This window comes from Pleurodeles waltl, chromosome 1_2 (assembly GCF_031143425.1).
Source record: "Pleurodeles waltl isolate 20211129_DDA chromosome 1_2, aPleWal1.hap1.20221129, whole genome shotgun sequence".
In the NCBI taxonomy this organism is placed as follows: domain Eukaryota; kingdom Metazoa; phylum Chordata; class Amphibia; order Caudata; family Salamandridae; genus Pleurodeles; species Pleurodeles waltl.
The window spans coordinates 947918310-947941657 of record NC_090437.1 but is presented as its reverse complement, the minus strand read 5'-3'; the positions used below and the strand labels follow the sequence as shown (position 1 = coordinate 947941657).

The window sequence follows — 23348 nt, the reverse complement described above, 5'->3', positions numbered from 1 at the left end:
ACAGGAGAAGAGGAACCAATCATTGACAAGTGAAGGATAGTTTTGTAATATCTTAGATTCATATTTCTAAATCTAAAAGTAAACGTACGATTCTTTGACCAATAGGAATGTGGAGTGTTTTAGATGATTTTAACTTAGCCCGACTGCACAGAGAGAGAAGCGCTCTTTCTCATTTCCATTTCCACTGATGAGGTGTACTCGCCCTTGATTCTCCTACTTAGAGAATTCTATCTTTAACTTTATTGCTTAAACCTCTCGTGCTGAATGCTGATCCATTAAACTTTGCTTTCCATATGGTTCAAATTGCTTAGAGTCCCTGGTTCTGAATCATTCCCTTTCATGGTCTGATGCTGATGCTGACCAACCAGATGTCTCACTGACGAAGATCATCGCAACTTGCTGATCCATACTGAGGAGAAGTATAGCAAAATACTGTTGTTCTTGTTGTAATTTGTCTTTTGTTTCTAGGTACTAACCATTGTTTTGATAGAACCATAGCTAGATGTTTTCCAAATTTGTGTTGAATAAATTGTTTTGCATGAAGCCAAGCATGCTATTTTAATCAGAAGGGTTAGTGAGGGAAGGCCCTAAAATGCTAATAGGTTGCCACTAATAAATAGTTGATGTTACTCAGTTGCTGAATCCAGATGTATGCTAGTTCTGTTGCACAGTTGTTCTTACTATTGATTTATACTGTAACTCTTGAGTGCGTAGTGATCCATGCATTAGTTAAATTGATATTCTTTAGAAGATTTGGCCAACCAGTGTTGTTTTTGTATGTATATCATCTGATTTTGAGATTAAGTTATGCGATATTAGCATTGTTATTATAGGGAAACAACATTCTAACTTTAGGTATGGTGTGGTTATTCATGGCCAAAGGGGTCATGATGTGTGAGATTACTGACTCCAAAGATTATTGATATTGCTGATAGTTGTTGATGATTTATATTGAAATTGAGTCTTGTGGTGGGATATACTCTAAGTGCAGTCAAAAGGTCCACCTAACCTCTAATGTGTCCCTTTATAAATTAAAGATAAGAAGCCAAATAAGGTCAGACATGCTAACAGGAGTGAAAGTGAAATGCGGGGATACAAAGGGATTCTGGAGTTGAGAAGTTGCAAGTTAATTTCTAAAGTTGTTCAAATGTTAAGTTATATGCAATCTTGTCCTAATAAATGGCCTTTGGCACTATGCTGGACTGTTGTGTGTGATTGTGTCATGATCCCCGTAATTCACCTTAGAGCATGTGCCTCGCTTCCCTTCTCAGTATCAGAGATTTTGCATGTCGTTTTGGTATACATTTTCGGAAAATCAACTTCTCAAACTTGCGTTTCCACTGCATTGTTTAAACTGTTTCATCCAGAGGTGCAACAAATACTGCATTGACTTTAATTGGAATTGTTCCTCAAAAAGCAGCTGCTCTGATAGAATCTGTTTTTAATTCTGTTGATATCTTGCGCTTGAGATTTTTATGTTAACATAAACAAAATCCTAGAGCTTGCATATGCAGAACTAATTGTCAGAAAAATATATGAACCTTGTGCACGAAAACAGTTGTTGCTGTAATATTTATAGTTTGTCAGCGCAGGCAGCAGCTAAGGAATCTGAAGCAGTACGATAACGACACCTTCATTTAACAGATATAAAGCAAATAAAGTAGAAAAACATTAGGTGACGCCGTGATATGAATAATTCATGGAACGCGTATAATCGTCCCAGAGCAAGATGGCGGAAGAACTGTGCCTTTATCAAGATCTCTGTTTATTCAAATCGGAAGAGAGTTTTTTCTTCTCAATATTTATGCTTCTGGTCAATTCATATCATTTGATTTATGACCTCAATGCTTTCATTACAATCATTATAATGTGTTTGGAGATTTTCGGAACAGAAAAACACAGAAAGGAACGTTTTTTGTTGTGAACATTTCTGACAAGTTGCAGTTCAATTTACGTTATCGGAATTCTCATGCCAGCCAATGAGATGCATTTGTAATAATAAAGAAAATACGGCGATGTAGCAATGTATTCTCTGGAGTAACGTGCATGGTCTCCTGCCAGAGTAGGCGTTTTCTATTAAATGAGGTACGCACAGCATAAACACTTGGATGCCTCTTGGCGAGGTTTATGTTGCGCACACAGATACATACATTAACGGACGTCCAACCCTTTACAGTAGGGGCGGTGGGTACAATATATTTGTTAACCAGTAGGGCACGCAATCAAGCAAGCCTATCTACTCGTTAACATTGTTTGGGTGATTCTTTCTTTAGAAATGTTTAAAATAATGGAGCCCAAGGTGCGTTCCCAGTCCACTTTATCAGTTTTGAAATTATTTCTGAAGACACAGTGCAAATGGGAATAGAGAGTGCTTTCTCTAGGATGTTTTTTTGCGTCAGTATTTAGATACCAGTGACATTTCCTGGGGCTAGTACCACTTGTCAACCCACCGTATTTTAGGTGTAACTACAGACAACTTGGCTGCTTGGCAGACCATTTCTGTGCACTTAACAACAGAACACACAATATGCGGTATGTAAGATACCGAGAAGGGCTTCAGACACCTCTTCAGTCATTGGCTTGTTTGGACCAGTCTCCTCCAGCGATGTGGTCATTAGGTTGTCCATCACATTCGGGTCAGCCCAGGGCCTAACGGAGTATTGGGGATGTTCACATTTTTGGTATCTTTTTTCATTTGGTGTGCAAAAAAAAAAAAGTACCTCCAGTAGTTATTGAATGGGCCACATTTATTTATTTTCTCCCTCCGGATAAACTTCGTTGTGCCAGGCACGGCTCTTCTGCTTGTGTCAGGCAGTCCTGTTGTTGTCTGCCCTGCTTCTTCTGAAAATGCTCCTCTGAGATGAAGAGCCAGAGCACCAGTGGTGCAGAGCCGCAGCACTGGGGAGTTTCTCCTGCTTGTGTTCGGCAGCTTTTTAGCTGTTCATGCCACTGCACCCTCCCCAGTTCTTCTCTCAGGATCCAAACAGCAAATCCCTTGAGTTCAGTGAGACACGTACACCTCACATTCTTGTGTCTGAAGGCTCTTTTCATGTTTATGCCACTCCTTCTGGCTGCTCTCTCCTAAACAGTGCTTAATTTGTAAATACATAGGTGCCGCTGTCCAAAGCCCTCCTCTTAAACACGCAGCTGCTGCATTTAAATGTGAGAGCACAGAATACTGAGGCAGCGTAATCCTGAATCCATCTTGGGACTCCTCAATCCATTTAGCGCCACTCCGTGCCCCTTTAGCTCACTCTGGCAGGTTTCTGCTTTCTCCTTTTGTGACGCTTTTTTGCTTTTCTCTTCCTCAGTCTTTCCCGTGTGTGTCTTTTGCTCGCAGTAAATGCTTGAGGCCGAAGAATAAGCCCCAGCCCTCAAAAATAATTGCCAGTGCTCAGCATCGGAAACAATAAGCACAAATTAAGCACTGTTGCTAAAGTCCTGAATACTTTGCTTAACTCTCCTGCTTGGGTCTGGAGTCTCTTTTGTTTTTTACGGTGCTCCTCCAGTGGTTGCACCTTTAAAGGTAAGACTAAGAGGACCAGGTGGGGCACTCCTGATCACCTGCAGAAACGTTTGATGTTCATGTCACTTCCTCCTTCAAGTGCTTTTTTCAGGCGTGGAGCCTTTTACATAGAACTTGCTTTGCTGAAACTGGGTGTTTATCTGATGAAACACAGCCATTTTTTTCTTTGCCTATTGCTAATTTTGTGAACACATTGGCAGCTTCATTACCTGAGTCTAGTGAATAGGGAGGACCTCTTCTCTACCTGCACTACTTAGGAACTGTTTGCCTCTCATTGCTAATGTGATAGCCCAGGGCTATTGTAAGTTAAAACAAAAACAACACATCTTCCTCACAGGTGACTCATATAAAGGACACTGGGTGGGGGACACGATGCGGGCCACGGGTCAAATGTTTGAAACGCCAGAACGAATCCATACTGCAGATAAATGATTGCCTCCTGTTTGACATAACCCACATGGGTGAATCTGGTGCAAGTGATTACTTGGATACCTCTAAGGCTGATTTCTGCTACACTTCAGAATTAAAGGAAATAGTAGACTGTTGTTTTAAAGGACAAACAAATGCTATTAGCGAGCATCAGATTATAATAAAAGACCCTGAAATTGCTTTGTTGTTAGATAGAAAAAAAGCCAAGGTCTATATGGGAAAACAGTTTTCCCTGGGGCAGGGGGATTGTGTGCAAGTGAGCTCTGAAGAAGTGCCATATCCAACTCCACCACACGCTTAAAATTACAAATGTTTAGATTTTTTAAACTTCACTTACTATTGCTTTGTGACTTTCATTTGAGATTTCACTAGCTTTACACAATGTACAACTTCTTGTGTTTATGAAAAGGGTGTCTAAACCGCTACTGTTGGTCAGTTTCTGTGGCAAAAACAAACAAAACCCAGAATACGTTTTGTAGAAAAAAATCTCATATATATAGTTTTTCAGTTGGAACATATTTACAGCTGTAAAATATGCAAATGTAATAGTCCTTCACGGCATAAACATTGTATATGTCAGTGAACAGCAGAACAATACATGAATTTGAAATCATGTTAATTGATTTATTCTAAATTATTGTTGCCACAAGTGAGAAACAAATCGAATACAAACCAATACATCCAATTGCCATTACTACCTAGGCTTGGACCTCCACACATATCTGCTTTTAAAAAAAAAACTATAATGTAAAATTATGTTTGGAAATTATAGAAATGATTCCTAATCCCCTCAAATGCCCACTTCACTCTCAACAAACGCAGTAGGGGTTAAATCAATATATTACTTTTGTGGGGCACTCGCGACTCGCCTCAAACATCTAACCTCAACAATTCAATCATTCCTCTTCTTAACATACGCACCACAACGTCTTCTCTCTGTTAACACATTACCTAACTTTTCAACTCTTAGGTCCTCAACATCAGAACAAGATTGAATCTACCTAATATCCACCCTTCCTTATCACTTGCTTCTCTGTTTTTAAAATATTTCCTCCACTTTATCCAGTTCTTCAACTTCAGGACATCTTCCTACTTTATACTGTCAATCCCACTGCCCGTTCTGTAATAAACTATGCTCTGATAGCATCACAACCGCCACACTTTACTTATGTAGGTTCTCCTCTCTATCAAAATAGTTCAGTATCTTTTTCATGACAGTCACTTACCAAATGTCAGCCAGGTTGCTCCTGTGAATGAAGAGATACTTGGCTGACTCTTTCTTCTAATCCAACTAGCAGCCTGTCCCACAGCAACCTTTCTCTTTTCAAATACTTTAATAACAAGGCTTGACTGGTACCTCTTTTCAAATAATGAATGGACTCTTCTCGGTCTCTTTAATTTAGACTTTTCTCTTATATGTCAGAAACATCATCATCATAACTAACATTCCTCACTAATTCCGTTTCCTTATTATCAACGATCAGCTCAATTGATCACTCAGTTTTAATAAACGCCCTTGTTTGTCTCACAATAAGCAGGACTTTTTTTCATCTTACCTACCAACTGCTTCTTCTTGGTTTAATGGTACCCACCCCAATATTCAAGCACTGCCCTCCAGTGCAAGTTCCTAAATCCTATGTCCTGATTCCACCACTGTTCTCATTGCACATCTCCTTGTTGGTGTTCTTATTCCCTCTTCTAAATCTCCTAACACGGATGGCATACACATCCTTCTTTCCTTTCCATAGTTACCACATCATGTACAATTTGAGATTTACGTGTCTCTTTCAGTCAACACGGATTGCCATAATCTCTCTTTCTTGTTAATTTATAACAAAACTGAAACAGTTTCTACTCCTGGTAAAGACAACCTGTCGCTATGAGCTTGGCCAGTCTCTCGGCCCCTTTTACTCCTTCTCCCACATCAAAGATCATACTGACTTTGGCATAACTCAATGCCTTAATCACCAATTTACAACCACTGCCACATTCTAGTCATAAGCATTATAAAAAGCCACCCGTAAATTTCTTTTACCCTGCTTGGTCAACATCAAATCTCAAATACGCTGAATTATTGCAATACTCTTCTGATACGTGTTCAAATAATGTATTGCTGCCCAGAGGCAAAAGAATCAGTTGCCTTGTAACGTGTCCTTTCTTTCCCTATGTTTTTGTTCAAGGCTGTGAATAGGTGATAACACCTCCCTATATGGTCTACAAACTATCTAGGTACCCTATCTAGGTACACTAGTTCACGAAACATATGTTTGCCTTCGTGAATCTTCTCATTGTATCCACGTCAGTTTTATGCACAATTTTGATTCTGATCAACCCATGTTCTGGGCCCTTTTAACTGGAGTACACCCTCCCTGAATTCTGGGACATTCCAGATATAACAGGGTACATGGCAGCTTCCTTAGCCTTGAGTTTTTCTGAACTAACATAAACCTGCAGCTATCCAGTACTCAAATACATACTTATGATAACTTACAGTGCTCTACTGGTGGTTTATCTTTGTCCCAATGCCACTGCTTGTAATGTTCTACTTCGATCAATGTATGCCCACCTCAAAACACAAAAAAAAATAGTAGGCACCATGCTCAGGAAAATCATGCAAGTATTTATATTTAAAATGAAAAAATACATAATTTGTACAATGATATCTTGTATAAGCTCTGGCTACATAGATATCATTATCTGGTTTCATTTCATTTTGAACATGTTTATACTTAACAAAAAATATTGTTAATTGTGGATTTGAGCTAAAATATTGGCAGTTCAATGTCATAAAATGGGATCCTCAGTTGTAAACGTAAATCATTTGTATTTGCAGACAAGTAATATAGCTGTTATAAATGGTCATTTGCCCCTGGACAGAACTAAGAACTGATAAGAAGGGATGCTTGAACTGTCATGTAGGCAGTTTGATAAATAGCGGTGACCTTAATGTGAGTATATCAGGAATATGCAATTATGAGATAATTGCTTAAAATGAAACCACTTCTTCATTTGTTTCTTAGAAAATCTGATGGGCAGGGTAAGAAATCACTAATAAATTAAAACTAAAATTACCCTCAGGCCCTCCTTGTCCTCATCCCATTCATTACATTTGAGACATAACTATGCCGCGAATAGAAAAAAAGAACGAAAGGAATACTGGGAAAATGGTCCCTTCCTCCCACTGGAAGTACTTAAAGCTTACCTACCCAGCATTTCTTCTATTCTTTTTCTTGTCTGACAACAGTATGATGAGGTCGTGGAATAGGGGTTGCTCCTGCAGGGCTGGGGGTCCTCCTGTGTTGCAGTTGTTGTCAGCCGTCATCTCAGCTGGATGGTTGTGTTGGCCGGGTGGATTCATGTTTCTTTGCTTGTGGGGCTGGTGGAGACATGCGTGGGGCCTGGAAGCCTAGTGGAGTGCATCTCTCTGGAGTGACTTGGAGTCCAGGCACCTGGCTTCTGGCTTTTCATCTACACATGCTCCTCTTGGCGGTGAGGGTGTTCATGCATGAACTGGTTCCTGCTGTCCTGGCATGGTACAGCGATTCGAGAAGCGCTTCTGATGAGCATGTGAGTACTACATTTTTTGTATTATGAGCACATGCAGCATTGGCACAGGGTGAGACCATCTGTCATTGCTGAGGGTGGTCACAGGTTCGAGACTCATCGCCACCGTGCTCACACTTTCTCACTGTGCTCTCTACCTGGTCCAGGGGTCGCATGAGTGGGTCTGAATTTTGTTGTCTGCTTCTTAACTTTCCTGGCCAGCCTCCCCAGCGGAGCAGGGGTGCTGGTTGGTGGTGTGGCATGCCTCTTTGCCTTCCCATGGGCTTGAAGGGAGCCACGTGTGTTCTCAGTGAACGAAGTGTGAGGCCTAGTTGTTCGGGCCCTTGACACTTCCTCCGTGGTTTGAGTTGCGGTTTATTAATGATCTATTACGGCCATACACTCAGGCAACCTGTGTGGCCAGTGGGCTGCTATTGTGTGGTGTCCCACTGTCTGGTCAGAGAGTGTGGACAGGGAGAAGCCAGACAGTGCCCTCATACTGTGCGCCCCCAGTCTAGGAGACCTCGGTGCCAAGCTCTGAGTAGCTCTCTGGCACACGTCTCCTACCAGGCCGGTTCATGCACAGCTCTCTGGCACATCATTGTATTTGCCGTCCGGGTAGGGAGCAGTCAGTGAGAAAGCCCTCCTCTTGCCATTGTCAGAGCCTTCCTAAGTCCTGATGTGGACGCCTGGTTCCTCCCTTCCTGGCAAGGGTACCTCTGGCACTTGATGTACCTTCTGGGCTCCCAGCTTTCAGGAGCTCTGCAGTCTCGAGTCCTGGCTGTGGGGGGTGAAGTTAGAGGGATGTGTTGCTGTGTTCCTGCTTCATTGGGCTAGGGGCCTGGGGGTAAGCCCTCTGGTTTGGCTTCCCTGCTTCCCCATCTTTTGTCCATCAATTTTAGGGGGTCCTTCCCACTTATCTTGTGGGATGAGGCTGCTTTTGGGCTATGAGGTCCTGTAGGAGTGTGGATGAGCGTGGGTGTGTTTGGTCTCCCAGCCCAATGAATGAGGGTCGGGGTCAGCTTTGGCTGTGGTTATCTGGGTTTTTTGGGGGGTTGGCCTGCCAGGTGGCAACCTATGTCTCGGGGTGTCTTGGCACAGGTTTCTGTTGCGCTTCCCCCTCCTGTTGCTCAGGGTTTTTCTTTGGTCTCCCTCCAGTGAGGGAGTGTCCTGTGTCTGTGGGTGCCATTTCTGGTGCTCCCTGACTTCAAGTCATCTATATACTATTTAACCTGTCCCAGTTTTTGTTGTGAATCCTTGGGCCTTGTGTTCAGGTTTTTCCTGGCTGAAGGTTTTCTTGGTGAGATGGCTGTATCTAGGGCATCTGGGTGACATTCTGTCCATCGGTGGTGGTGTGGGTTGCCCCGCAGGTTTCCTGGTAGCCTTCTCCTTTGTTGTTGTTGGGTGCAGTCCTCCTGTCTGATGGGTCTGGTATAGGGACTTTCAGGTCTTGGTTTGGCCCTTTTGCAGCCTCTACTCTGCGGGTGTATTCCTGGGCTTGTGGTTTGTCACTGTACTTGGAGTGAGGCCTCTGTTTTGTTTTCATATGTCCTCCTGTACACTAGCTTTGCTCATTTTGGGGAGGTTTTTGGTGTGCCAGTCTGGGATGGCCACATCTCCCCTGGCCCTGGCTCCTGCTTGGAGCTTGTTGGGTGGCCTATCTTGGTGGTTCCATGCGCTGGTGCATCCCCTTCTGCCCTTTGGGCCTGGGACCGCTGTTCAGTTTTCACGTCAGTGCCTGGGGGTACCTGTTTTGGGGGTAGCCCTGGGTGCCCTCTGTGTCTCTGTGGGTAATTCCTTGAGCTTCTTTTTCCTAGTTGTTTGTCCTTCTTACTCCCATCGGTTTCCAGCTTTGCTCCTGGTCTACTCCCCAGTCATGTGTTTGCTGCCTCCTGGGGGTTGAGTGCTCCTTGCTTTCTTTGGATTTTCTGTTTTTTCCCAGATGGGTTCTGGTCGGTTCGGGCCCTGTTGGGATTTCTGGTCCCCGGGGCTACATTTTGTCCTTGGGATCAGTGGGTCACCTCTGCTTTCCTGGTTCCTCGATTATTGTGGTGCCTGGCACACTTGATGGGTGTATTCAGGTGTTGTTTTTTTCCTTTCAAAAGGGTCTTGAAGCTGTTTTAGGGCCCATGGGTGTCCTTGAGTTCTGCTGGTGAGAGGTTTTGGGAGCTTCACTCTCTCTCTACGGGCCTGGTGTTGTCACAGTTTCATCCGTTGATGGATGGCCCGGTTGCTCCTGTTCCCTGCCCCTTGTTTCTGCATGGGATTTCAGTGTGGGGGTGTTTCTCTGGTTTCGGTGTCTGGTCCCACGTTCGGTTCTCACTGTATGAGAAAGGGGAGGCTGGATGGTGGTGACTTCATCCTTCCATAGTGCTGTGATAGTGTATTTTTGACAGGTGATCATGCGGGTCCTGATGCCTGGACTCTGCTTTTGTTGATTGTGTATTTTTCCTGCCCTGCCATTAGGTCGGGCGGTTTGGACTGGGTGCCTCCTTCTTAGCAGCCATGGTGGCGTCTGTGGGGTGGCTTGTGGCTGGGTACACTCTCCACCCCGCTGTCCCTGCTTGTTTGTGGTCAAAGCGTTATTTTGCAGCTGTGGTGGTTTTGATTTTATGCCTAGTCTGGGGTTTCTCACCCTACACATCCAGTAGGTCACTTGTGGATGTTTTTGTCCTGTTTGGATTCCTTGGTTCTGATTGGACACTTTTGGGGACTTATGGTGGCTTTGGTTTCCCCTAGGGGCTTTGCATCTGGTTTTGCTCCTTGGTTTGTCCTCCCTTTTGCTAAATGGTGATGTTGGGTTTCTTCTTTGTTTCGTTTTCCTGGTGTGGCTGGATGGGGCTCCCTTCTGCAGTTGGTTTTGGTTTGTCCTTGTTCTCCAGCTATGCTGACTCTGTTTTGTTTCACCCTTGTGGTGCTTTCTCGGGTCTTTTTTCCTGGTTTCTGGAGTTGTTTCTTCCTGCATGGGGGTCTCATTCTGGTTCTGGGGTTGCCCTGTGGTCCGGGTTGCCTATAGCTCATGCTTTATTTTCTCTGATGTGATTGTGTGCATTTGATCCAACGGTCTCTTGTTTGTCTCCTTTGGTGCCTCCTACAGGGGGGAGCTGCACTTGTTTCTCTTGAACATGGGCTCTAGCTGTTGGTGGTGATGGAGTGTTCTTTGTCTGGGTTTCCTCCTGCGACTGGGGTTCTGCGGTGGTCACCTTAGGATGGTTTTCCTCTCTGCTGTTTGATTGTTGCTTGGTCCTTTGATCCCTTGTCAGGGATTGTCATTTCCTGCCTGTGTTGTGTGTTGTGCCCTGTTTTTGACGGAGAGGTTTCTGGTCTGTGTACTCCTCTGTTGTTCAAGCCTGTCTGGATGTGTCCCTTGGAGTGCTCACTTTTTTGGTGTGGCATCCTTTTTGGTGCTGTTTTTCCCTTACAAAGGCTGGGCTCTCAGGTTTGGTATTCTCACATGTAATGAATGGGACAAAGACAAGGGAGACCTGGGGGTAATGTTGCTTACCAGTAATCTTCATTACTCTTAGTCCTGTTGTCCCCGTCCCATTCATTACAACCCTCCCTCCCTTCCGGGTGACTGGCCTTCATTTGTGGGGCTTGGTAGTTCAGAAGGAATACTGGGTCAGTACACTTTAAGTACTCCTTTTGTTCTTTCGTATTAGGACAATACTGAACAGTAAGTTACAACATGACATTCCAAGGCAGTGAACACGTCTCACTGGTTCACAGTGCTATTCATTTAATTTTATATTTGGCAAAGGGGCGGAAAAAGAATGTCTCTGATTATTTCTTTTTTTATAATCATATATAGAGTAGGGAGTGACCAGCTATTTCAATGGCTACTATGCATGGGGAAGCATGAGGCTGTGGTACTGATTGACTAAAAGTTGCAATAGATGGCTTTTACAATACTTTTCAATCAGTGGGGTAATGAAACTTGAGGGCCCCTTCTGCAAAGTACCTGGAGGGGACCCCCTCCCAACTGGACCCAGTCAGGCGCCTGCCTCCTGTGCACAGTGTACTGTGCTGAAGTGGCCCCCTGGAGCTCAAGACCCCCACCCACACCACAGGGGCTGCAGGGGCCTTTGTTATGCCACTGTTTTCAGTGACTGAATGGGATATTCAATTTAGGAATTAAAAGCATGAGGAAGGATTTAATTTATATGGCTTGTACATACATTCATATAAAACTCATATGAACTAATGCAGTCCAGATGTAGCTTTCAAATGCACTTAGAAGATGGTTTTAGGCACGCCTAGTGTCTGTCTATATATGCCTCTTTAGAACAAGGAGAAATATGAAGATATTTAGGAGTATTTTTGAAAATTGGATAAAAGGACTCTGGAATAGTGTGATTGAGTTCAAGCAGCTCATTCAAAGATTGAAGGAACAACATTTCTAAAATTGAAAAAAGGAAAAACACCAAAATCGTGGCAAGAATGATGTGAATTATTAAAGCTGATGAGATAAAAACTTTTACAACTAAGGAAAAGGTAGCGAGTCGAAATGGAAAACGTGTTTCCCACAATCACAGGCAGACTTTACTGTGTTTACGGCATTTTCTGGGCTCCTTGCCCTTATATTGGCATAGGGTACTTGGAAGATAGGAGGGGGAGGATAGAAGAGGGATGAGGGAGGAGAGGGGTTAAGTGGAACTTTCTGATTGGTTCTGTCTAGGACATGTGGGCCTTGGTAGAGATGAAAACCTCATTGGAGCAAGTACTGGGACGACAAATAGGGTTGAGGAGGTCATAACAATTAGCCCAGAGGGCACATTACTGTGGGGGGGACCAGTTTGAAGAAATAAGTTGGTGCATTTTTTGCAGATAGTCTTCCCAACAAGGATAAAATCCCCATACTTTAAACAAATTTGCTGTGTCACATATCTGCTGGGGTCTATGGTAACAGAATTATTAGAGGTAGCAGAGGGTGTACTTGCCAGGCACTACTAGAACCCTACAGAATACACTAGACAGCTGGTGGAATCAAGCTAAAAAAATATCTATAGGGAGTACATGCTTTCGGGAAACGCCCTGAACCACAACTCCGTAACAACGAAGTCATGGACAACGAAAGCGGAACAACGCTTTTGTTAACCAGGACTTCATTGTTTTGTACCTTAACCACGCATGCGCTGAACCACGAACATGCGTGGTTAAGGCACAGAAGAAGGGAGTCGGCTGAGGAGGTCGACGCGATGAGTCAGGTAAGTAGGGCTGTTTTAGGGGATGGGGGTCGGGGTATTTTTAGTTTTAGGGGCAGGGTGGTTTAGGGGAGGGGGTCGGGTTATTTTTTGTTTTAGGGGCGGTTTAGGTTTAGGGGCGGGGAAGGGGGGTAGGGGAATTTTTAGTTTTAGGGGCGGGGTGGGGGGTCGGGTATTTTTTGTATTTTGGGGTGGGGGGTCGGGGTGGTTTAGGTTTTTAGTGGTGGGGTGGGGGATTGGGGTGGTTTCGGTTTTAGGGGTGGGGGTTGGGGTGGTTTTAGCGGTGGGGGTTGGGGTTGTGGTAACTATAGGGGTGGGGGATGGGCTGGTTTTAGGGGTGGGTTGGGGGTTGGGTAATTTTAGGGGCAGGGTGGGGGGTTGGAGGGGATTTAGGTTTTAGGGGCGGGTGGGTGGCTCAGGGTAGTTTTAGGGGTGAGGGTGTTGGGTGGTTTTAGGTTTTAGGGGTGAGGGTTGGGGTAGTTTAGGTTTTAGTGATGGGGTGGGGTTGGGGTTGTTTTAGGGGTGGGTTGGGGGGTGAGGTAATTTTAGGGGTGGGTGGGGGTTGGTGGTTTAGGTTTTAGGGGCGGGGTGGGGGGCTCGGGGTAGTTTTAGGGACGGGGTGTTGGGGTGGTTTTAGGTTTTAGGGTGGGGTTGGGGTAGTTTAGGTTTTAGGGATGGGGTGGGGGTTGGGGTTGTTTTAGGGGTGGGGTTAGGGTGGTATTAGGTTTTACGGGTGGGTTGGGTAATTTTAGGGGTGGGGTGGGCGTTTAGGGGGGTTTAGGTTTTAGGGGCGGGTGTGGGGCTCAGGGTGGTTTTAGGTTTTAGGGGTTGGGGTACTTTAGGTTTCAGCGATGGGGGTTGGGGTTGTTTTAAGTTTTAGGGGCAGGGTGGGGGTCGCGGTAATTTTAGAGACGAAGAGGGGGGTCGGGGTAGTTTTAGAGACGAAGAGGGGGGTCGGGGTAGTTTTAGGGGCAAGGGTGGGGGGTTGGTGTGGTTTAGGGGAGGGGTGGGAGTATGCGGTAATTTTTAGGGGTGGAGGGTCAGGGGGGATGCATGCTGGAACCATGCATGCTGTAGTGCTTTCCTCTTATTTAGTTTCTAAGCACTGACATAACACAACAGAAATGCACTTCTGAGGTCAAAGAAGACTTTTATTGTTGTTAATTCTTCCCCAACCACAATATTTATGAATGACGAATTAGTAGCTTTCAAGTCCGCGTTAATCAAACAAAATATATCAGTTTGCAATATACACAGCAGGTTATATTTATAAGATATTGAATGCAAAGCAAAACAAATACTTCACCGTGTGGGAACTATCTACAGCTTCATCTTTCTAAGGTCTGCAAGCTGATGACCCCTGTCAGCCGCGGGAAAGAGATTCATCTACCCACACGGGATTGCTGGCAGCTGGCGCCAAGCTCCAGCACGAGGTCCGGCAGATTCGAATCTGACCCTCTGCAGCCTGTTACATTCGTTACAAAGGTGTGCCCCCTCCTCTCAGACCTGGGAAACTGAGCAAGCCTTTTGGAGACTGGCCAGGTCTCCAAGACTACTCCTGTTCCCAAGCTCAAGCAGAGAGAACAACACCCATGTACTCTCTCTTATCATGTCTAGTCTACTGTGAGAAAAACATCTTGGTTCTCTTGTGCAAAAACACAGCTTGGAAAAATACAGCTTGGATTCTCAACTGCAATGTCTAACTCCACGTTAAAGGCAATAGGCAGCTAACCTAAATATCAAATGCAATGTATATCATGTCAAAGCCAATAGGCATGTTAAAAGCAATAGGCAGCTAACCTAAATATCAAATGCAATGTCTAGTGTCATGCCAAAGCCAATAAGCATCTAAGCTGAATACAAAATGCAATGTCTTATATCATGTCAAAGCCCATAGGCAGCTGAGCTGAATACAAAATGCAATGTATAATATCATGTCAAAGCCAATAGGCAGCTGAGCTGAATATAAAATGCAATATATGATATCATGTCAAAGCCAATAGGCAGCTGAGCTGAATACAAAATGTAATATATGATATCATGTCAAAGCCAATAGGCAGCGGAGCTGAATACAAAATGTAATATATGATATCATGTCAAAGCCAATAGGCAGAATATCTAATAGCATGTCAAAGTCAATAGGCAGCTAAATTGAATACATCATGTCAAAGCCAATAGGAATGCAATGTCAAAGCCAATAGGCGGCTAGACTGGATACAGCATGTCAAAGCCAATAGGCAGAATACAGAATGTAATGGCTAATGCAATGTCAAAGCCCATAGGCGGCTCAACTGAATACAGAAAGTAATGGCTAATGCCATGTCAAAGCCAATAGGCGGAATACAGAATGTAATGACTAATGCAATGTCAAAGCCCATAGGCGGCTAAACTGAACAAAACATACCATGTGCTACTGGTGAACATTGAGCAACTAATATGCGCAGTGGTGAAACACAAAGTCATTGGTCAAAACAAAATTTAACAAATGGCAGTACATTCCGCCCTTTGACCAATGAATTTTTGTTTCACATATCTCTTGTTTCAAACAAAAACAACAGCACAAAAAAAACATTACCAGCAAATCAGATTTGAATGATCAAAGCAATCCCTGTAAAGCAATAGAAGTGAATTAACACATTGATCTCATAACCTTTCACATCAGATACATCTACATAGAAAAGACTGGGCAATTTTTTATACTCTGAGTGAGTCTCTAATTCAACAGCGTTAGCAATTTGATGTGGCATGAGTTCTACTCATGTAAAGATGCACGGTCCACCTGAAAGGTTTGCTGGAAGGTAAGCAAAAGTCAGAGTTCCATACGAGAGGGGAAAAAAAAAAAAAAAACACAGCTTAGTTCCAGTGGAAGAATGCAATCAAACAAGTTGAACTTGAACTGAAGGCGCAGTTTGCGCAAAATGGATCCATGGTGCTGGTACTTTACTCAGCCAGGTTCAGGTTGGGGATTCGGTCCCTTCCCCGACCCCACACGCACACACCGGAAGGGGGACCACACAGCACACTCAGGGACAGTGGCGAAACGTGGTAGGATCTGCAAAAGAAACAAGTATGACTTTTCTTGCAAATAACATTTTTCATTTAAACTGCACCCTTCCTCTTTCTTTCCCTGTTTTATAATCAGCAGGACGTTTTTGGGGCCCTTTGTTATATTTTCTGCAGGTTCTGGAGGATCACCTGGGGCTTCAGCCCACACATCAGCACTGAGGTTTTTATCTGCTGCGCCACAGCTTCCCTTTTCTTGCACTGTCAGAAGGGCTGGGGCAGACTCATTCTTTACCAAACCTCCATTCACTGCATTTTTGTCAATTTGGGCCATTCTGTCTCCAATTTGTATGAATGAATCAGATTCTTTTCTAGGTATCAGCATAATTTCGATTTTTCCTTGGTAATCTGCAGCAATCACTTTCCCTAAAACCTGATCAATTTGCCATTTCTGTCCTGGTAACTTTCCTCACCCCAACTGCTCTGTGACTGCTTGCATGACAGATTGCTTTTGGGCGTACTGCACAGTTTTTATCAAATCTAGGGAAATGTGCATCTCTCTCATCTCTGCCCACCTGTAAGTGGCTTTTTCTCTCAGCTGTTCACATTTCTGGGGCACCCACTTAGCCATCCCCACTAAGGCAGAATTCTGGGTGTACACTTCTCTCTCTGAATTTTTCTCATTAACATCTGCAAGGTAATTGAACCAGTTAGGTGCTAAAACATTAGCAATGAACCAAAAATCAGCGTAAAAATGACACATCTCACGTAGCTCTTGCTTTAAAATCTGACACACATTATACAACTCCATTCCTTCTCCTGTGCCAGAAAACAACATTTCAGTCAATGAATCATTAGTAAAACAAACATGCTTTTTATCTTCAGTAGACACGAATTCAAATGGTGCACACAACTTCATTGATAACTCTTTTACCTGTGGTACTCTAGCCCTGTCTTGCAAGTACCAGATCCATTGTATGATTCTAGCTAGGGGCACTATTTTCTTTCCTTGTTCATGATTTAAATGTACATAAGTATTTCCTTCTTGCACTGCGCAAAAACCTAAAGTCTGCATTATTTCATTTGCCAAATCACAAGCGCGCAGCTGCATATTATTTTTCACAGTGACCATATACAAAAGTGTTAGGATTTCTCTCAAATGAGGGCTATTCTTTTTCCAAAAATCAAACAAGCTAATGAAAGTCGGCTCTTTCTCTAAAATCTTTGGTTTTACTTGTGCATTTTGCAACGGTAACTCGTAAATCACATTCTGGTCTCTCTCGTCCCTGTTATCAGTTAAGGAATGCATTTTGTCTGCCAAAAACCCTGGCTCACACGAAAACTCAAAGCAGCTCGGAGCTGTCTTAACCCCCTCATTACTGGAATGGGACAAGAAAGATTCTTCAAAAACAGCCTTTTTATAACTTTCAGTCGGGCTAATTTGCTCACGTAAATTCCTATTTTCATGTTCCAACTGCCTACATTTCTCCTGCATTTCTCTGTAAGCAGATAAAGGTATCCAGACCTTTCTGTCATCATTACTTCCAAAACACACGTTTTCTACATATGTACAACAGGAATTATTTCTCAAAACACCATCAGGCATTTTAGCTACACATGCATTTTCTTCTGTAATTCCCCAAACAGAAAACAATTCACAGTTTTTCGTAGCACCATCAGGCAGTTTATCAACACATGCATTGTCAGACATGGTCTGCGGTGCTACTGTGATTCTCCAAACAGAAAACAATTTCTGTAATTCTCCAAGCAACAAAAAAACAATTACACTTTTAAAGTGTGCACTTAGAAATCTACCAACTCGTCAACACCCTCTTAATCACCTCTTAATGACCGACCCCACGACTCCTGGTACCAATTGTAGTGCTTTCCTCTTATTTAGTTTCTAAGCACTAACATAACACAACAGAAGTGCACTTCTGAGGTCAAAGAAGACTTTTATTGTTGTTAATTCTTCCCCAACCACAATATTTATGAATGACGAATTAGTAGCTTTCAAGTCCGCGTTAATCAAACAAAATATATCAGTTTGCAATATACACAGCAGGTTATATTTATAAGATATTGAATGCAAAGCAAAACAAATACTTCACCGTGTGGGAACTATCTACAGCTTCATCTTTCTAAGGTCTGCAAGCTGATGACCCCTGTCAGCCGCGGGAAAGAGATTCATCTACCCACACGGGATTGCTGGCAGCTGGCGCCAAGCTCCAGCACGAGGTCCGGCAGATTCGAATCTGACCCTCTGCAGCCTGTTACATTCGTTACAAAGGTGTGCCCCCTCCTCTCAGACCTGGGAAACTGAGCAAGCCTTTTGGAGACTGGCCAGGTCTCCAAGACTACTCCTGTTCCCAAGCTCAAGCAGAGAGAACAACACCCATGTACTCTCTCTTATCATGTCTAGTCTACTGTGAGAAAAACATCTTGGTTCTCTTGTGCAAAAACACAGCTTGGATTCTCAACTGCAATGTCTAACTCCACGTTAAAGGCAATAGGCAGCTAACCTAAATATCAAATGCAATGTATATCATGTCAAAGCCAATAGGCATGTTAAAGGTAATAGGCAGCTAACCTAAATATCAAATGCAATGTCTAGTGTCATGCCAAAGCCAATAAGCATCTAAGCTGAATACAAAATGCAATGTCTTATATCATGTCAAAGCCCATAGGCAGCTGAGCTGAATACAAAATGCAATGTATAATATCATGTCAAAGCCAATAGGCAGCTGAGCTGAATATAAAATGCAATATATGATATCATGTCAAAGCCAATAGGCAGCTGAGCTGAATACAAAATGTAATATATGATATCATGTCAAAGCCAATAGGCAGCGGAGCTGAATACAAAATGTAATATATGATATCATGTCAAAGCCAATAGGCAGAATATCTAATAGCATGTCAAAGTCAATAGGCAGCTAAATTGAATACATCATGTCAAAGCCAATAGGAATGCAATGTCAAAGCCAATAGGCGGCTAGACTGGATACAGCATGTCAAAGCCAATAGGCAGAATACAGAATGTAATGGCTAATGCAATGTCAAAGCCCATAGGCGGCTCAACTGAATACAGAAAGTAATGGCTAATGCCATGTCAAAGCCAATAGGCGGAATACAGAATGTAATGACTAATGCAATGTCAAAGCCCATAGGCGGCTAAACTGAACAAAACATACCATGTGCTACTGGTGAACATTGAGCAACTAATATGCGCAGTGGTGAAACACAAAGTCATTGGTCAAAACAAAATTTAACAAATGGCAGTACACATGCCTATAACTAATGCCTTTACCAGGAATGCCTTTACAACGAAAAATCATTGTTAAGGCATTCGTGGTAAAGGTATTAGTGGTAACAACGCGGTTGTTGTTCCGACCTCGTTGTTCAGGCATGCGTTGTTCCAGCATGCGTTGTTCCGACATACATTCCATGCTTTCCAACGTTAACCTGTATGGGTGTGATTTACTAACAACAGCATCAGTTGCTATTTATATTCAATTCATGAATTAATATGAATTAAGACTTACTGATTGTTAGAAATGGGGTCTTTGGTTGACAGTCAGGTTACCCCCTGTTCAAGCAAGGACCCTCACTCTAGTTAGGATAAAAGAGAATCACCCTCAGCTAACCCCTGCTTACCCCCTTGGTAGCTTGGCAGAGCAGTAGGCTTAACCTCAGAGTGCTGGGCGTAAAGTATTTGTACCAACACACACAGTAACTTAATGAAAACACTACAAAATGACACAACACCAGTTTTAGAAAAATAGGAAATATTTATCTAGACAAAACAAGACCAAAACGACAAAAATCCAACATACACAAGTCAAGTTATGATTTTTTAAAGGTTTAAAATAAAAAGAGTCTTTAGGTAGTTGTAACACCACACTAGCGCTGCTAGCGTGAAAATGTACCTGGTTTGCGGCAAAAATAACCCCGCACGGGCGGTGTGCGTCGAAAATAACCCTGCACGGGTATATGCGTCGAAAACAGCTCGGCTCGGCGAGGCGCGTCGAAAAAGCCAGCCACGCGACGGTCCGAAGTCCCGCGGCGCTGGTTGCGATCTCTCAGCCTTCGTCAGCGATGCTGCGCGTCGTTTCTCCTGCTCCGGGCGTCGATTCTCCGGTCGCGTTTCCAGCGGCGTCGTTTCTCAGCTGCGGAGCCGGCGTCGCGTCGTTTTCTCAGCCGCGATCGGATTCGCGTCGATCTTTTCTCCGCACGGTGCTCGGTGCGTGTATTTTTGTCCTTAGGCTGCCAGCCTCTCCTTTCAGGGTCCCAGGAACTGGAAGGGCACCACAGAGCAGAGTAGGGGTCTCTCCAGAGACTCCAGGTGCTGGCAGGAAGAAGTCTTTGCTATCCCTGAGACTTCAACAACAGGAGGCAAGCTCTACATCAAGCCCTTGGAGATTTCTTCTTCAAGATGGAAGGCACACAAAGTCCAGTCTTTGCCCTCTTACCCTGGCAGAAGCAGCACTGCAGGAAAGCTCCACAAAGCACAGTCACAGGCAGGGCAGCACTTGTTCCTCAGCGATCAGCTCTTCTCCAGGCAGAGGTTCCCCTTGATTCCAGAAGTGTTTCTAAAGTTTGTAAGTTTGGGTGCCCTTCTTATACCCATTTTAGTCTTTGAAGTCACCTTTCTTCAAAGGGGACTCACACCTTCTGGTGAAATCCTGCCTTGCCCAGGCAAGGCCTCAGACACACACCAGGGGGCTGGAGACAGCATTGTCAGAGGCAGGCACAGTCCTTTCAGATGAGAGTGACCACTCCACCCCTCCCTCCTAGCAGAGATGGCTAATCAGGAAATGCAGATCACACCCCAGCTCCCTTTGTGTCACTGTCTGGTGTGAGGTGAAAAACAACCCAACTGTCAAACTGACCCAGACAGGGAATCCACAAACAAGGCAGAGTCACAGAATGGTTTAAGCAAGAAAATGCTCACTTTCTAAAAGTGGCATTTCCCAACTCACAATCTCAAAATCAACTTTACTAAAAGATGCATTTTTAAATTGTGAGTTCAGGGATCCCAAACTCCACCTGTCCATCCCTTCTCTAGGGGAATCTACACTTTAATCATATTTAAAGGTAGCCCCCATATTATCCTATGAGAGAGACAGACCTTGCAACAGTGAAAACGAAATTGGCAGTATTTCACTGTCAGGACATATAAACCACATTACTATATGTCCTACCTTATCCATACACTGCACCCTGCCCTTGGGGCTACCTAGGGCATACCTTAGGGGTGCCTTACATGTAAGGAAAGGGAAGGTTTAGGCCTGGCAAGTGGGTACACTTGCCAAGTCGAATTTACAGTGTAAAAATACACATACAGACACTGCAGTGGCAGGTCTGAGACATGATTACAGAGCTACTTATGTGGGTGGCACAACCAGTGCTGCAGGCCCACTAGTAGCATTTGATTTACAGGCCCTGGCACCTCTAGTGCACCTTACTAGGGACTTACTAGTAAATCAAATATGCCAATCATGGATAAACCACTTACATACAATTTAAACAGGAGAGCATATACACTTTAGCACTGGTTAGCAGTGGTAAAGTGCTCAGAGTTGAAAAGCCAACAGCAACATGTCAGAAAAATATAGGAGGCAGGAGGCAAAAAAGTCTGGGGATGACCCTGCAAAAGCAAAAGTCCAACACTGATGCTTTCTTAACTTGGGCTCAAACAGTCTCAAACATTTTCCCGCACATTTTAGTTACCTGAACAATCACGTTTGAATGTTAAAGTAACTAAAATGGTTCACATGACTTTACGGCATTCTTTAAAGCAAACATTAATGCATAAGGTTTAATTAAGGGACTAATAGCTAGGACCCTCTCGCTTAAGATGTATATTAATGTGTACACCACCTGTTAACAGAATATGTCCCTGATGAGAAGCTAACCAAAGTGAAATGCACTGGGAAAGATGGAATCTCATATGAGAGTTAACATGTGCAAGGAAAGAGAAATCAGAAAGTAAACAAGGGAAGCAAAGTCACAGAAATAAATGTTATCAAGAACCATTAAAGACTTTCTCCTATAGTCATCATTGACTTCTCATGAAAACTTTTCCAGAGGGGGAACTCAATATAATATATACTATAACTCAATATAAAAGATACTAAGACAAATTGAGCCAGTCTGCCGGAGAGAGCATTAGTCAGTCTGTGATAAAGATTCACAGCTGAATATGTTTTGTAAATGATGTCACATTGTTATAGTTTTGTATTGTACATTGGAGCTGTGATGTCATTTTGAACAATAAATTGAATACATTATATTACTGAGCTATAGGTGAAGCTGCACAAGAAGATTTTGAGGAGGTAAGTCTCCCAACAGCATGCCATCTAACCCCTCCTATAAAGGCAAGAAGGAGCAGATCTCATCAAGATACAATTTCTCCCACCACTGATGGATAAATAACAGCTACCACTCTTCAACCCACTGCTTCCACTGCGACTTTATCGGACACCTCATTGACCTCCACCTGTGCCATGGGTACTGTAGCTCCCAGTGTTCAACCTCAACAATCACAACCACCTCCTCATCTTTGGCTACAAGAGCTACTTCAACTACTGCAATTACATCAATGGCCATTGGTGACACATCCAAGTGTGGGGGTACTCGAATACCTAAACTGTCACACTTGTAGCAGTGTGATGGTTAGTAGTTGTGTAGACACTGCCACTGGCAACACTAGCAGTGGCAATGGGTGGTACACGCTGTGGTGACCTCCTGACGAGGGCCCTGGCACTTTTTAAAAAAAAAAAATTTTTTTTTACAATGTAAGCACTGTGTCCCGCTAGTGGATGGCCCAATAAGTGCTTCAGTCCACAGGTGAAATGTAACTTATCAGGGCATGGATGTATTTGCACACCATATACCATGGTGTTATGGAAAAGTTTAATATGCCAACCAGGTATTAGCCATTTTTTTCATGTTGTTACATGACTTAGTGGTAACATCACATACACTGGGCACTTGACAGTAGCACCTCAGTGTGCAAAGTTTAAAAACCAGCAATACAATTCAGCAAAAATGGGGTCACCATAGAAAAGTGGGACCTTTCCTACAAGAGAGAATCATCACAATCCAGGGGAAAGGTGAGTAAGATAGAGGGAATGAAGGATTTGTATATGTATTAACTGAGAAGCCATATACTCAATGGGTTTTGGGCTATCATCACCTGAAACCATTGCGTAGTATTATAGAATCATGGGAGGAATCTAGAAAACATGCACAACTGTTAGAGAAGATGAGGTTAGGATCTACACACCCTTTAGGCATTCAGTGTACTGCATCTTACGGTTAAAATATATTTTGTGATTGTCCTTAGGTGCAACAAGTGCCACATTTAATTTTGATTTGATTTCAGATCACCAAAGGCATTAGGAAATCCACAAATGCTGTAGGATTTGGCCTTCTCAGAGTTGACAGTTTATTGGCCTGTAAGAAATGTGTTGTGGCACAAGTCTCTGTAGAGTCTGCTTGAACACGTTTGAAAATATCGCCTGAAAGTCACCAGCTGATAATAAATTTCAAAATAGACAGTAGTCTCATAGAGTGAAGAACTGAAGTCTGTATCTCTACAGGGAGTGCAGAATTATTAGGCAAATTAGTATTTTGAC

At 43.4% G+C, this 23348-nt stretch overlaps 1 protein-coding gene across 5 annotated transcripts in view; it reads right to left on the bottom strand.

The window, feature by feature from the left end:
* Positions 1-23348, bottom strand: part of SGCZ (sarcoglycan zeta) — a 4310842-nt gene that overhangs the window by 2419155 nt on the left and 1868339 nt on the right. The gene's annotated exons all lie outside the window — the stretch shown is intronic.